General features: G+C 43.8%; 1 long non-coding RNA gene across 8 annotated transcripts in view; it reads right to left on the bottom strand.

Annotated features, from left to right (window-relative positions):
* LOC307181315 overlaps window positions 1–15,048 on the bottom strand; it is a 2,020,778-nt gene that overhangs the window by 607,925 nt on the left and 1,397,805 nt on the right. The window contains exon 5 of one of the 8 annotated variants that reach the window (XR_013826423.1): window positions 14,121–14,193. The exons of the other annotated variants lie outside the window; for them this stretch is intronic. This is a non-coding gene — a long non-coding RNA (uncharacterized lncRNA). Of the gene's footprint in view, window positions 1–14,120; window positions 14,194–15,048 lie in introns of those variants that run through there. 8 annotated transcript variants of the gene reach the window in all.

The following is a 15,048-nucleotide window of genomic DNA, read 5'->3' as shown; positions in this document are numbered from 1 at the left end:
AAGTCACACAGAAAAAGAAACATCATAAGATATCACTAATACACGGAATGTAAACTTGGCTACACAGGAACTGAATTCCAAAACAGAACAGGGTCTCAAATTTAGAAAACCAACTTATGCTTGCTTAAGGGGAAAGGTGAGTTGGGGTGCTGCATAAAACCAGAGATTGAAATGAGCACAGATAAAGTTCCTTAAGCCAAATATGGAATAGACAAGAGCTACTCCTTGCTCAATGAAATGGACTCAACACCCCATATTAAACGCCTAAGAATGTACCTGACTAGTAAGTAGCTTAAAACCTATGGAATGCTATGTCTCCAAAAGAGAATCAAGCGTGTGTACAGGGGCATAAACGCAGCAGTGATAGGATTGGAGAGGTTCGGTGAGCAAATGAAGACCCTTTGAAGTCATATTGCATGGTACCCATTACACGGGTCTCAACTCTCCAGGTTAAGGTATTCTTCCTTCTGCTAAAACATGCATGTGGAACCCAGAGTATGATCAACCGTGTGAATGGGAGACGTGTTCAAATATGTCTCAATTTTCCTCCCCTGGTACTCGGGTGCAACATTCCAGACGCTTTACTAACACTCTCCCCACTTGGAGAGTCAGCGCCTTTAACTTCCTGTTTGGCCCAGTTTGCAATTTCTGCGGAAGATGAACAGGAATAGGGAGAACGAATGAGAGACTAGCTGGAGGTGTCTGGACGGGCAAATTTAACTCTCATTTCCCACCAGGAAGAGGAAATAACCAAAGGCTCAGCGTGCCATGCCGGAACCAGATTAGGGCCTGAAGCCATCCTGCGGTGTTGCGGCCAGCTCACAAGAAAGCGAGTTGAAGAAAGGAGCTCAGGGGCACTGTAATTCACAAACCTGCAGAGTTATAAATGACAGCTATCGTCCAAAAATATACTGAAGTAAGGCTGCCAAGAGGACTTGAAAACGGGGTAGAATTGCAGGAAACCGATTTCAGGAGGTAGACTGGAATTGCATTGAAAGCATAGGAAAAGAGGCAGAGCGTCCACAATGATGCACTTGGCCAAAAAGGGCGTATGCTTTTTTCCCTGAATATATTTAGGAAAAAACGCATACGCACTTTTTGGCCAACCAAGCAAGCTTGCAAAGGAAATCTGCACTACAGTGAAGTCTCACTTCCCCCCGGTCAAAAGGGCCATCTGAAAAAAGTGTAAAATCCAGAAAAGCAGGAGAGGCCATGGAGAACTGGGAGCCTTGTTATGCTGTTGGGCGGGATGGAAATTGCCAACAGACACTCGGGAGAAGTGTATGGTGTTTTTGAAACATCTAAAAAACAAAGCAACAGAGCCTAGGGCACTTCCACTTATGGTCCTATAGCTTAGGGAAATTAAAATCAAAAAGACACAGCCACCCCAAAGTTTGGGACGCCTCTGTTTACAAGAACCTCGTTTACTGTACAAGTTCAATATCACAGAAAGTGAAAAATGGATAAAGAACTTGTGGTACATACGTACAATGCAGTATCACTCAGCAATGAAATCTATGTCATCAGGCCCGTAGCAGCATAATGAGTGGATTCAGGTATGATGATTCTAACTGCAATATGTCACACAGAAAAAGAAACATCATAAGACATCACTAATACACGGAATGTAAACTTGGCTACACAGGAACTGAATTAGAGAACAGAACAGGGTCTCAAATTTAGAAAACCAACTTATGCTTGCTTAAGGGGAAAGGTGAGTTGGGGTGCTGCATAAAACCAGAGATTGAAATGAGCACAGATAAAGTTCCTTAAGCCAAATATGGAATAGACAAGAGCTACTCCTTGCTCAAAGAAATGGACTCAACACCCCATATTAAATGCCTAAGAATGTACCTGACTAGTAAGTATCTTAAAACCTATGGATTGCTATGTCTCCAAAAGAGAATCAAGCGTGTGTACACGGGCATAAACGCAGCAGTGATAGGATTGGAGAGGTTCGGTGAGCAAATGAAGACCCTTTGAAGTCATATTCCATGGTACCCATTCCACGGGTTTCAACTACCCAGGTTTAAGGTATTCTTCCTTCAGCTAAAACATGCATGTGGAACCCAGAGTATGATCAACCATGTGATCGGGAGACGTGTTCAAATATGTCTCAGTTTTCGTACCCTGGTACTCGGGTGCAACATTCCAGACGCTTTACTAACACTCTCCCCACTTGGAGAGTCAGCGCCTTTAACCTCCTGTTTGGCCCAGTTTGCAATTTCTGCGGAAGATGAACAGGAATAGCGAGAACCAATGAGAGACTAGCTGGAGGTGTCTGGACGGGCAAATTTAACTCTCATTTCCCACCAGGAAGAACAATTAACCAAAGGCTCAGCGTGCCGTGCCGGAACCAGATTAGGGCCTGAAGCCATCCTGCGGTGTTGCGGCCAGCTCACAAGAAAGCGAGTTGAAGAAAGGAGCTCAGGGGCACTGTAATTCACAAACCTGCAGAGTTATAAATGACAGCTATCGTCCAAAAATACACTGAAGTAAGGCTGCCAAGAGGACTTGAAAGCGGGGCAGAATTGCAGGAAACCGATTTCAGGAGGTAGACTGGAATTGCATTGAAAGCATAGGAAAAGAGGCAGAGCGTCCACAATGATTCACTTGGCCAAAAAGGGCGTATGCGTTTTTTCCTGAATATATTCAGGGAAAAACGCATACGCCCTTTTTGGCCAACCAAGCAAGCTTGCAAAGGAAATCTGCACTACAATGAAGTCTCACTTCCCCCCAGTCAAAAGGGCCATCTGAAAAAAGTGTAAAATCTAGAAAAGCAGGAGAGGCCATGGAGAACTGGGAGCCTTGTTATGCTGATGGGCGGGATGGAAATTGCCAACAGACACTCGGGAGAAGTGTATGGTGTTTCCTGAAACATCTAAAAAACAAAGCAACAGAGCCTAGGGCACTTCCACTTATGGTCCTATAGCTTAGGGAAATTAAAATCAAAAAGACACAGCGTCCCCAAAGCTTGGGACGCCGCTGTTTACAAGAACCTCGTTTACTGTACAAGTTCAACATCGCAGAAAGTGAAAAATGGATAAAGAACTTGTGGTATTTGCTTACAAAGCAATATCACTCAGCAATGAAATCTATGTCATCAGGCCCGTAGCAGCATAATGAGTGGATTCAGGTACGATGATTATAACTGAAATAAGTCACACAGAAAAAGAAACATCATAAGACATCACTAATACACGGAATGTAAACTTGGCTACACAGGAACTGAATTCCAAAACAGAACAGGGTCTTAAATTTAGAAAACCAACTTATGCTTGCTTAAGGGTAAAGGTGAGTTGGGGTGCTGCATAAAACCAGAGATTGAAATGAGCACAGATAAAGTTCCTTAAGCCAAATATGGAATAGACAAGAGCTACTCCTTGCTCAACGAAATGGACTCAACACCCCATATTAAATGCCTAAGAATGTACCTGACTAGTAAGTATCTTAAAACCTATGGATTGCTATGTCTCCAAAAGAAAATCAAGCATGTGTACAGGGGCGTAAACGCAGCAGTGATAGGATTGGAGAGGTTCGGTGAGCAAATGAAGACCCTTTGAAGTCATATTGCATGGTACCCATTCCACGGGTCTCAACACTCCAGTTTTAAGGTATTCTTCCTTCAGCTAAAACATGCATGTGGAACCTAGAGTATGATCAACCATGTGATCGGGAGACGTGTTCACATATGTCTCAGTTTTCGTACCCTGGTACTCGGGTGCAACATTCCAGATGCTTTACTAACACTCTCCCCACTTGGAGAGTCAGCGCATTTAACCTCCTGTTTGGCCCAGTTTGCAATTTCTGCGGAAGATGAACAGGAATAGCGAGAACCAATGAGAGACTAGCTGGAGGTGTCTGGACGGGCAAATTTAACTCTCATTTCCCACCAGGAAGGACAATTAACCAAAGGCTCAGCGTGCCGTGCCGGAACCAGATTAGGGCCTGAAGCCATCCTGCGGTGTTGCAGCCAGCTCAAAAGAAAGCGAGTTGAAGAAAGGAGCTCAGGGGAACTGTAATTCACAAACCTGCAGAGTTATAAATGACAGCTATCGTCCAAAAATATACTGAAGTAAGGCTGCCAAGAGGACTTGAAAGCGGGGCAGAATTGCAGGAAACCGATTTCAGGAGGTAGACTGGAATTGCATTGAAAGCATAGGAAAAGAGGCAGAGCGTCCACAATGATGCACTTGGCCAAAAAGGGCGTATGCGTTTTTTCCTGAATATATTCAGGAAAAAACGCATACGCCCTTTTTGGCCAACCAAGCAAGCTTGCAAAGGAAATCTGCACTACAATGAAGTCTCACTTCCCCCCGGTGAAACGGGCCATCTGAAAAAAGTGTAAAATCATGAAAGACAGGACAGGCCATGGAGAACTGGGAGCCTTGTTATGCTGATGGGTGGGCTGTAAATTGCCAACAGACACTCGGGAGAAGTGTATGGTGTTTTTGAAACATCTAAAAAACAAAGCAACAGAGCCTAGGGCACTTCCAATTATGGTCCTAGAGCTTAGGGAAATTAAAATCAAAAAGACACAGCCACCCCAAAGTTTGGGACGCCTCTGTTTACAAGAACCTCGTTTACTGTACAAGTTCAATATCACAGAAAGTGAAAAATGGATAAAGAACTTGTGGTACATACGTACAATGCAGTATCACTCAACAATGAAATCTATGTCATCAGGCCCGTAGCAGCATAATGAGTGGATTCAGGTACGATGATTCTAACTGAAATAAGTCACACAGAAAAAGAAACATCATAAGACATCACTAATACACGGAATGTAAACTTGGCTACACAGGAACTGAATTAGAGAACAGAACAGGGTCTCAAATTTAGAAAACCAACTTATGCTTGCTTAAGGGGAAAGGTGAGTTGGGGTGCTGCATAAAACCAGAGATTGAAATGAGCACAGATAAAGTTCCTTATGCCTAATATGGAATAGACAAGAGCTACTCCTTGCTCAACGAAATGGAATCAACACCCCATATTAAACGCCTAAGAATGTACCTGACTAGTAAGTATCTTAAAACCTATGGATTGCTATGTCTCCAAAAGAGAATCAAGCGTGTGTACACGGGCATAAACGCAGCAGTGATAGGATTGGAGAGGTTCGGTGAGCAAATGAAGACCCTTTGAAGTCATATTGCATGGTACCCATTCCACGGGTCTCAACTCTCCAGGTTTAAGGTATTCTTCCTTCAGCTAAAACATGCATGTGGAACCCAGAGTATGATCAACCGTGTGAACGGGAGACGTGTTCAAATATGTCTCAGTTTTCCTCCCCTTGTACACGGGTGCAACATTCCAGACGCTTTACTAACACTCTCCCCACTTGGAAAGTCAGCGCCTTTAACCTCCTGTTTGGCCCAGTTTGCAATTTCTGCGGAAGATGAACAGGAATAGGGAGAACCAATGAGAGACTAGCTGGAGGTGTCTGGACGGGCAAATTTAACTCTCATTTCCCACCAGGAAGAGGAAATAACCAAAGGCTCAGCGTGCCGTGCCGGAACCAGATTAGGGCCTGAAGGCATCCTGCGGTGTTGCGGCCAGCTCACAAGAAAGCGAGTTGAAGAAAGGAGCTCAGGGGCACTGTAATTCACAAACCTGCAGAGTTATAAATGACAGCTATCGTCCAAAAATATACTGAAGTAAGGCTGCCAAGAGGACTTGAAAGCGGGGCAGAATTGCAGGAAACCGATTTCAGGAGGTAGACTGGAATTGCATTGAAAGCATAGGAAAAGAGACAGAGCGTCCACAATGATGCACTTGGCCAAAAAGAGCGTATGCGTTTTTTCCTGAATATATTCAGGAAAAAACGCATACGCACTTTTTGGCCAACCAAGCAAGCTTGCAAAGGAAATCTGCACTACAATGAAGTCTCACTTCCCCCCGGTCAAAAGGGCCATCTGAAAAAAGTGTAAAATCCAGAAAAGCAGGAGAGGCCATGGAGAACTGGGAGCCTTGTTATGCTGATGGGCGGGATGGAAATTGCCAACAGACACTCGGGAGAAGTGTATGGTGTTTCCTGAAACATCTAAAAAACAAAGCAACAGAGCCTAGGGCACTTCCACTTATGGTCCTATAGCTTAGGGAAATTAAAATAAAAAAGACACAGCGTCCCCAAAGCTTGGGACGCCTCTGTTTACAAGAACGTCGTTTACAGTACAAGTTCAACATCGCAGAAAGTGAAAAATGGATAAAGAACTTGTGGTATTTGCTTACAAAACAATATCACTCAGCAATGAAATCTATGTCATCAGGCCCGTAGCAGCATAATGAGTGGATTCAGGTACGATGATTCTAACTGAAATAAGTCACACAGAAAAAGAAACATCATAAGATATCAGTAATACACGGAATGTAAACTTGGCTACACAGGAACTGAATTCCAAAACAGAACAGGGTCTCAAATTTAGAAAACCAACTTATGCTTGCTTAAGGGGAAAGGTGAGTTGGGGTGCTGCATAAAACCAGAGATTGAAATGAGCACAGATAAAGTTCCTTAAGCCAAATATGGAATAGACAAGAGCTACTCCTTGCTCAACGAAATGGACTCAACACCCCATATTAAACGCCTAAGAATGTACCTGACTAGTAAGTATCTTAAAACCTATGGATTGCTATGTCTCCAAAAGAGAATCAAGCGTGTGTACAGGGGCATATACGCAGCAGTGATAGGATTGGAGAGGTTCGGTGAGCAAATGAAGACCCTTTGAAGTCATATTGCATGGTACCCATTCCACGGGTCTCAACACTCCAGGTTTAAGGTATTCTTCCTTCAGCTAAAACATGCATGTGGAACCTAGAGCATGATCAACCATGTGATCGGGAGACGTGTTCAAATATGTCTCAGTTTTCGTACCCTGGTACTCGGGTGCAACATTCCAGACGCTTTACTAACACTCTCCCCACTTGGAGAGTCAGCGCCTTTAACCTCCTGTTTGGCCCAGTTTGCAATTTCTGCGGAAGATGAACAGGAATAGTGAGAACCAATGAGAGACTAGCTGGAGGTGTCTGGACGGGCAAATTTAACTCTCATTTCCCACCAGGAAGAGCAATTAACCAAAGGCTCAGCGTGCCGTGCCGGAACCAGATTAGGGCTTGAAGCCATCCTGCGGTGTTGCAGCCAGCTCAAAAGAAAACGAGTTGAAGAAAGGAGCTCAGGGGCACTGTAATTCACAAACCTGCAGAGTTATAAATGACAGCTATCTTCCAAAAATATACTGAAGTAAGGCTGCCAAGAGGACTTGAAAGCGGGGCAGAATTGCAGGAAACCGATTTCAGGAGGTAGACTGGAATTGCATTGAAAGCATAGGAAAAGAGGCAGAACGTCCACAATGATGCACTTGGCCAAAAAGCGCGTATGCCTTTTTTCCTCAGGAAAAAACGCATACGCCCTTTTTGGCCAACCAAGCAAGCTTGCAAAGGAAATCGGCACTAAAATGAAGTCTCACTTCCCCCCGGTCAAAAGGGCCATGTGAAAAAAGTGTAAAATCCAGAAAGGCAGGACAGGCCATGGAGAACTGGGAGCCTTGTTATGCTGATGGGCGGGATGTAAATTGCCAACAGACACTCGGGAGAAGTGTATGGTGTTTTTGAAACATCTAAAAAACAAAGCAACAGAGCCTAGGGCACTTCCACTTATGGTCCTATAGCTTAGGGAAATTAAAATCAAAAAGACACAGCCACCCCAAAGTTTGGGACGCCTCTGTTTACAAGAACCTCGTTTACTGTACAAGTTCAATATCACAGAAAGTGAAAAATGGATAAAGAACTTGTGGTACATACGTACAATGCAGTATCACTCAGCAATGAAATCTATGTCATCAGGCCCGTAGCAGCATAATGAGTGGATTCAGGTATGATGATTCTAACTGAAATAAGTCACACAGAAAAAGAAACATCATAAGACATAACTAATACAAGGAATGTAAACTTGGCTACACAGGAACTGAATTAGAGAACAGAACAGGGTCTCAAATTTAGAAAACCAACTTATGCTTGCTTAAGGGGAAAGGTGAGTTGGGGTGCTGCATAAAACCAGAGATTGAAATGAGCACAGATAAAGTTCCTTAAGCCAAATATGGAATAGACAAGAGCTACTCCTTGCTCAACGAAATGGACTCAACACCCCATATTAAACGCCTAAGAATGTACCTGACTAGTAAGTATCTTAAAACCTATGGATTGCTATGTCTCCAAAAGAGAATCAAGCGTGTGTACACGGGCATAAACGCAGCAGTGATAGGATTGGAGAGGTTCGGTGAGCAAATGAAGACCCTTTGAAGTCATATTGCATGGTACCCTTTACACGGGTCTCAACTCTCCAGGTTTAAGGTATTCTTCCTTCAGCTAAAACATGCATGTGGAACCCAGAGTATGATCAACCATGTGATCGGGAGACGTGTTCAAATATGTCTCAGTTTTCCTCCCCTGGTACTCGGGTGCAACATTCCAGACGCTTTACTAATACTCTCCCCACTTGGAGAGTCAGCGCCTTTAACCTCCTGTTTGGCCCAGGTTGCAATTTCTGCGGAAGATGAACAGGAATAGCGAGAACCAATGAGAGATTGGCTGGAGGTGTCTGGACGGGCAAATTTAACTCTCATTTCCCAACAGGAAGAGGAATTAACCAAAGGCTCAGCGTGCCGTGCCGGAACCAGATTAGGGCCTGAAGCCATCCTGCGGTGTTGCGGCTAGCTCACAAGAAAGCGAGTTGAAGAAAGGAGCTCAGGGGCACTGTAATTCACAAACCTGCAGAGTTATAAATGACAGCTATCGTCCAAAAATATACTGAAGTAAGGCTGCCAAGAGGACTTGAAAGTGGGGCAGAATTGCAGGAAAACGATTTCAGGAGGTAGACTGGAATTGCATTGAAAGCATAGGAAAAGAGGCAGAACGTCCACAATGCTGTACTTGGCCAAAAAGGGCGTATGCGTTTTTTCCTGAATATATTCAGGAAAAAACGCATACGCCCTTTTTGGCCAACCAAGCAAGCTTGCAAAGGAAATCTGCACTACAATGAAGTCTCACTTCCCCCCAGTCAAAAGGGCCATCTGAAAAAAGTGTAAAATCCAGAAAGGCAGGACAGGCCATGGAGAACAGGGAGCCTTGTTATGCTGATGGGCGGGATGTAAATTGCCAACACACACTCAGGAGAAGTGTATGGTGTTTCCTGAAACATCTAAAAAACAAAGCAACAGAGCATAGGGTACTTCCACTTATGGTCCTATAGCTTAGGGAAATTAAAATGAAAAAGACACAGCCACCCCAAAGTTTGGGACGCTTCTGTTTACAAGAACCTCGTTTACCGTACAAATTCAACATCGCAGAAAGTGAAAAATGGATAAAGAACTTGTGGTACTTACGTACAATGCAGTATCACTCAGCAATGAAATCTATGTCATCAGGCCCGTAGCAGCATAATGAGTGGATTCAGGTACGATGATTCTAACTGAAATAAGTCACACAGAAAAAGAAACATCATAAGATATCACTAATACACGGAATGTAAACTTGGCTAAACAGGAACAGAATTCCAAAACAGAACAGGGTCTCAAATTTAGAAAACCAACTTATGCTTGCTTAAGGGGAAAGGTGAGTTGGGGTGCTGCATAAAACCAGAGATTGAAATGAGCACAGATAAAGTTCCTTAAGCCAAATATGGAATAGCCAAGAGCTACTCCTTGCTCAACGAAATGGACTCAACACCGCATATTAAACGCCTAAGAATGTACCTGACTAGTAAGTATCTTAAAACCTATGGATTGCTATGTCTCCGAAAGAGAATCAAGCATGTGTACAGGGACATAAACGCAGCAGTGATAGGATTGGAGAGGTTCAGTGAGCAAATGAAGACCCTTTGAATTCATATTGCATGGTACCCATTCCACGGGTTTCAACTACCCAGATTTTAGGTATTCTTCCTTCAGCTAAAACATGCATGTGGAACCCAGAGTATGATCAACCATGTGATCGGGAGACGTGTTCAAATATGTCTCAGTTTTCCTCCCCTGGTACTCGGGTGCAACATTCCAGACGCTTTACTAACACTCTCCCCACTTGGAGAGTCAGCGCCTTTAACCTCCTGTTTGGCCCAGTTTGCAATTTCTGCGGAAGATGAACAGGAATAGCGAGAACCAATGAGAGGCTAGCTGGAGGTGTCTGGACGGGCAAATTTAACTCTCATTTCCCACCAGGAAGAGGAAATAACCAAAGGCTCAGCGTGCCGTACCGGAACCAGATTAGGGCCTGAAGCCATCCTGCGGTGTTGCGGCCAGGTCACAAGAAAGCGAGTTGAAGAAAGGAGCTCAGGGGCACTGTAATTCACAAACCTGCAGAGTTATAAATGACAGCTATCGTCCAAAAATAGACTGAAGTAAGGCTGCCAAGAGGACTTGAAAGCGGGGCAGAATTGCAGGAAACCGATTTCAGGAGGTAGACTGGAATTGCATTGAAAGCATAGGAAAAGAGGCAGAACGTCCACAATGATGCACTTGGCCAAAAAGGGCGTATGCGTTTTTTCCTGAATATATTCAGGAAAAAACGCATACGCCCTTTTTGGCCAACCAAGCAAGCTTGCAAAGGAAATCTGCACTACAATGAAGTCTCACTTCCCCCCGGTCAAAAGGGCATCTGAAAAAAGTGTAAAATCCAGAAAGGCAGGACAGGCCATGGAGAACTGGGAGCCTTGTTATGCTGATGGGCGGGATGTAAATTGCCAACAGACACTCGGGAGAAGTGTATGGTGTTTCCTGAAATATCTAAAAAACAAAGCAACAGAGCCTAGGGCACTTCCACTTATGGTCCTATAGCTCAGGGAAATTAAAATCAAAAAGACACAGCCACCCCAAAGTTTGGGACGTCTCTGTTTACAAGAACCTCGTTTACCGTACAAGTTCAATATCACAGAAATTGAAAAATGGATAAAGAACTTGTGGTACTTATGTACAATGCAGTATCACTCAGCAATGAAATCTATGTCATCAGGCCCTTTGCAGCACAATGAATGGATTCAGGTATGATGATTCTAACTGAAATAAGTCACACAGAAAAAGAAACATCATAAGATATCAGTAATACACGGAATGTAAACTTGGCTACACAGGAACTGAATTACAGAACAGAACAGGGTCTCAAATTTAGAAAACCAACTTATGCTTGCTTAAGGGGAAAGGTGAGTTGGGGTGCTGCATAAAACCAGAGATTGAAATGAGCACAGATAAAGTTCCTTAAGCCAAATATGGAATAGACAAGAGCTACTCCTTGCTCAACGAAATGTACTCAACACCCCATATTAAACGCCTAAGAATGTACCTGACTAGTAACTATCTTAAAACCTATGGATTGCTATGTCTCCAAAAGAGAATCAAACGTGTGTACAGGGGCATAAACGCAGCAGTGTTAGGATTGGAGAGGTTCGGTGAGCAAATGAAGACCCTTTGAAGTCATATTGCATGGTACCCATTCCACGGATTTCAACTACCCAGGTTTAAGGTATTCTTCCTTCAGCGAAAACATGCATGTGGAACCCAGAGTATGATCAACCGTGTGATCGGGAGACGTGTTCAAATATGTCTCAGTTTTCCTCCCCTGGTACTCGGGTGCAACATTCCAGACGCTTTACTAACACTCTCCCCACTTGGAGAGTCAGCGCCTTTAAACTCTTGTTTGAACCAGTTTGCAATTTCTGCGGAAGATGAACAGGAATAGGGAGAACCAATGAGAGACTAGCTGGAGGTGTCTGGACGGGCAAATTTAACTCTCATTTCCCACCCGGAAGAGGAAATAACGAAAGGCTCAGCGTGCCATGCCAGAACCAGATTAGGGCCGGAAGCCATCCTGCGGTGTTGCGGCCAGCTCAAAACAAAGCGAGTTGAAGAAAGGAGCTCAGGGGCACTGTAATTCACAAACCTGCAGAGTTATAAATGACAGCTATCGTCCAAAAATAGACTGAAGTAAGGCTGCCAAGAGGACTTGAAAGCGGGGCAGAATTGCAGGAAACCGATTTCAGGAGGTAGACTGGAATTGCATTGAAAGCATAGGAAAAGAGGCAGAACGTCCACAATGATGCACTTGGCCAAAAAGGGCGTATGCGTTTTTTCCTTAATATATTCAGGAAAAAACGCATACGCCCTTTTTGGCCAACCAAGCAAGCTTGCAAAGAAATCTGCAGTACAATGAAGTCTCACTTCCCCCCGGTCAAAAGGGCCATCTGAAAAAAGTGTAAAATCCAGAAAGACAGGACAGGCCATGGAGAACTGGGAGCCTTGTTATGCTGATGGGCGGGATGTAAATTGCCAATAGACACTCCGGAGAAGTGTATGGTGTTTCCTGAAACATCTAAAAAACAAAGCAACAGAGCCTAGGGCACTTCCACTTATGGTCCTATAGCTTAGGGAAATTAAAATCAAAAAGACACAGCCACCCCAAAGTTTGGGACGCCTCTGTTTACAAGAACCTCGTTTACAGTACAAGTTCAACATCGCAGAAAGTGAAAAATGGATAAAGAAGTTGTGGTATTTACTTACAAAGCAATATCACTCAGCCATGAACTCTATGTCATCAGGCCCTTAGCAGCACAATGAGTGGATTCAGGTATGATGATTCTAACTGAAATAAGTCACACAGAAAAAGAATCATCATAAGATATCAGTAATACATGGAATGTAAACTTGGCTACACAGGAACTGAATTACAGAACAGACCAGCGTCTCAAATTTAGAAAACCAACTTATGCTTGCTTAAGGGGAAAGGTGAGTTGGGGTGCTGCATAAAACCAGAGATTGAAATGAGCACAGATAAAGTTCCTTAAGCCAAATATGGAATAGACAAGAGCTACTCCTTGCTCAACGAAATGGACTCAACACCGCATATTAAACGCCTAAGAATGTACCTGACTAGAAAGTATCTTAAAACCTATGGATTGCTATGTCTCCGAAAGAGAATCAAACATGTGTACAGGGACATAAACTCAGCAGTGATAGGATTGGAGAGGTTCGGTGAGCAAATGAAGACCCTTTGAAGTCATATTGCATGGTACCCATTGACGGGTTTCAACTACCCAGGTTTAAGGTATTCTTCCTTCAGCTAAAACATGCATGTGGAACCTAGAGTATGATCAACCATGTGATCGGGAGACGTGTTCAAATATGTCTCAGTTTTCCTCCCCTGGTACTCGGGTGCAACATTCCAGACGCTTTACTAACACTCTCCCCACTTGGAGAGTCAGTCCCTTTAACCTCCTGTTTGGCCCAGTTTGCAATTTCTGCGGAAGATGAACAGGAATAGCGAGAACCAATGAGAGACTAGCTGGAGGTGTCTGGACGTGTAAATTTAACTCTCATTTCCCACCAGGAAGAGGAATTAACCAAAGGCTCAGTGTGCCGTGCCGTGACCAGATTAGGGCCTGAAGCCATCCTGCGGTGTTGCGGCCAGCTCACAAGAAATCGAGTTGAAGAAAGGAGCTCAGGGGCACTGTAATTCACAAACCTGCAGAGTTATAAATGACAGCTATCATCCAAAAATATACTGAAATAAGGCTGCCAAGAGGACTTGAAAGCGGGGCAGAATTGCAGGAAACCGATTTCAGGAGGTAGACTGGAATTGCATTGAAAGCATAGGAAAAGAGGCAGAACGTCCACAATGATGCACTTGGCCAAAAAGGGCGTATGCGTTTTTTCCTGAATATATTCAGGAAAAAACGCATACGCCCTTTTTGGTCAACCAAGCAAACTTGCAAAGGAAATCTGCACTACAATGAAGTCTCACTTCCCCACGTTCAAAAGGGCCATCTGAAAAAAGTGTAAAATCCAGAAAGGGAGGACAGGCCATGGAGAACTGGGAGCCTTGTTATGCTGATGGGCGGGATGTAACTTGCCAACAGACACTCGGGAGAAGTGTATGGTGTTTCCTGAAACATCTAAAAAACAAAGCAACAGAGCCTAGGGCACTTCCAATTATGGTCCTATAGCTTAGGGAAATTAAAATCAAAAAGACACAGCCACCCCAAAGTTTGGGACGCCTCTGTTTACAAGAACCTCGTTTACAGTACAAGTTCAACATCGCAGAAAGTGAAAAATGGATAAAGAAGTTGTGGTATTTACTTACAAAGCAATATCACTCAGCAATGAAATCTATGTAATCAGGCCCTTAGCAGCACAATGAGTGGATTCAGGTACAATGATTCTAACTGAAATAAGTCACACAGAAAAAGAAACATCATAAGATATCAGTAATACACGGAATGTAAACTTGGCTACACAGGAACTGAATTCCAAAACAGAACAGGGTCTCAAATTTAGAAAACCAACTTATGCTTGCTTAAGGGGAAAGGTGAGTTGGGGTGCTGCATAAAACCAGAGATTGAAATGAGCACAGATAAAGTTCCTTAAGCCAAATATGGAATAGACAAGAGCTACTCCTTGCTCAACGAAATGTACTCAACACCCCATATTAAACGCCTAAGAATGTACCTGACTAGTAAGTATCTTAAAACCTATGGATTGCTATGTCTCCAAAAGAGAATCAAGCGTGTGTACAGGGGCATAAACGCAGCAGTGATAGGATTGGAGAGGTTCGGTGAGCAAATGAAGACCCTTTGAAGTCATATTGCATGGTACCCATTCCACGGGTCTCAACACTCCAGTTTTAAGGTATTCTTCCTTCAGCTAAAACATGCATGTGGAACCTAGAGTATGATCAACCATGTGATCGGGAGACGTGTTCAAATATGTCTCAGTTTTCCTCCCCTGGTACTCGGGTGCAACATTCCAGATGCTTTACTAACACTCTCGCGAATTGGAGAGTCAGTCCCTTTAACCTCCTGTTTGGCCCAGTTTGCAATTTCTGCGGAAGATGAACAGGAATAGCGAGAACCAATGAGAGGCTAGCTGGAGGTGTCTGGACGGGCAAATTTAACTCTCATTTCCCACCAGGAAGAGGAATTAACCAAAGGCTCAGCGTGCCGTGCCGGAACCAGATTAGGGCCTGAAGCCATCCTGCGGTGTTGCGGCCAGCTCAAAAGAAAGCGAGTTGAAGAAA

Source organism: Stenella coeruleoalba, assembly GCF_951394435.1.
Source record: "Stenella coeruleoalba genome assembly, contig: scaffold_49, whole genome shotgun sequence".
Taxonomy (NCBI): domain Eukaryota; kingdom Metazoa; phylum Chordata; class Mammalia; order Artiodactyla; family Delphinidae; genus Stenella; species Stenella coeruleoalba.
The sequence above is the reverse complement of the archived record's forward strand: the minus strand, read 5'-3'. Positions and strand labels throughout refer to the sequence as shown.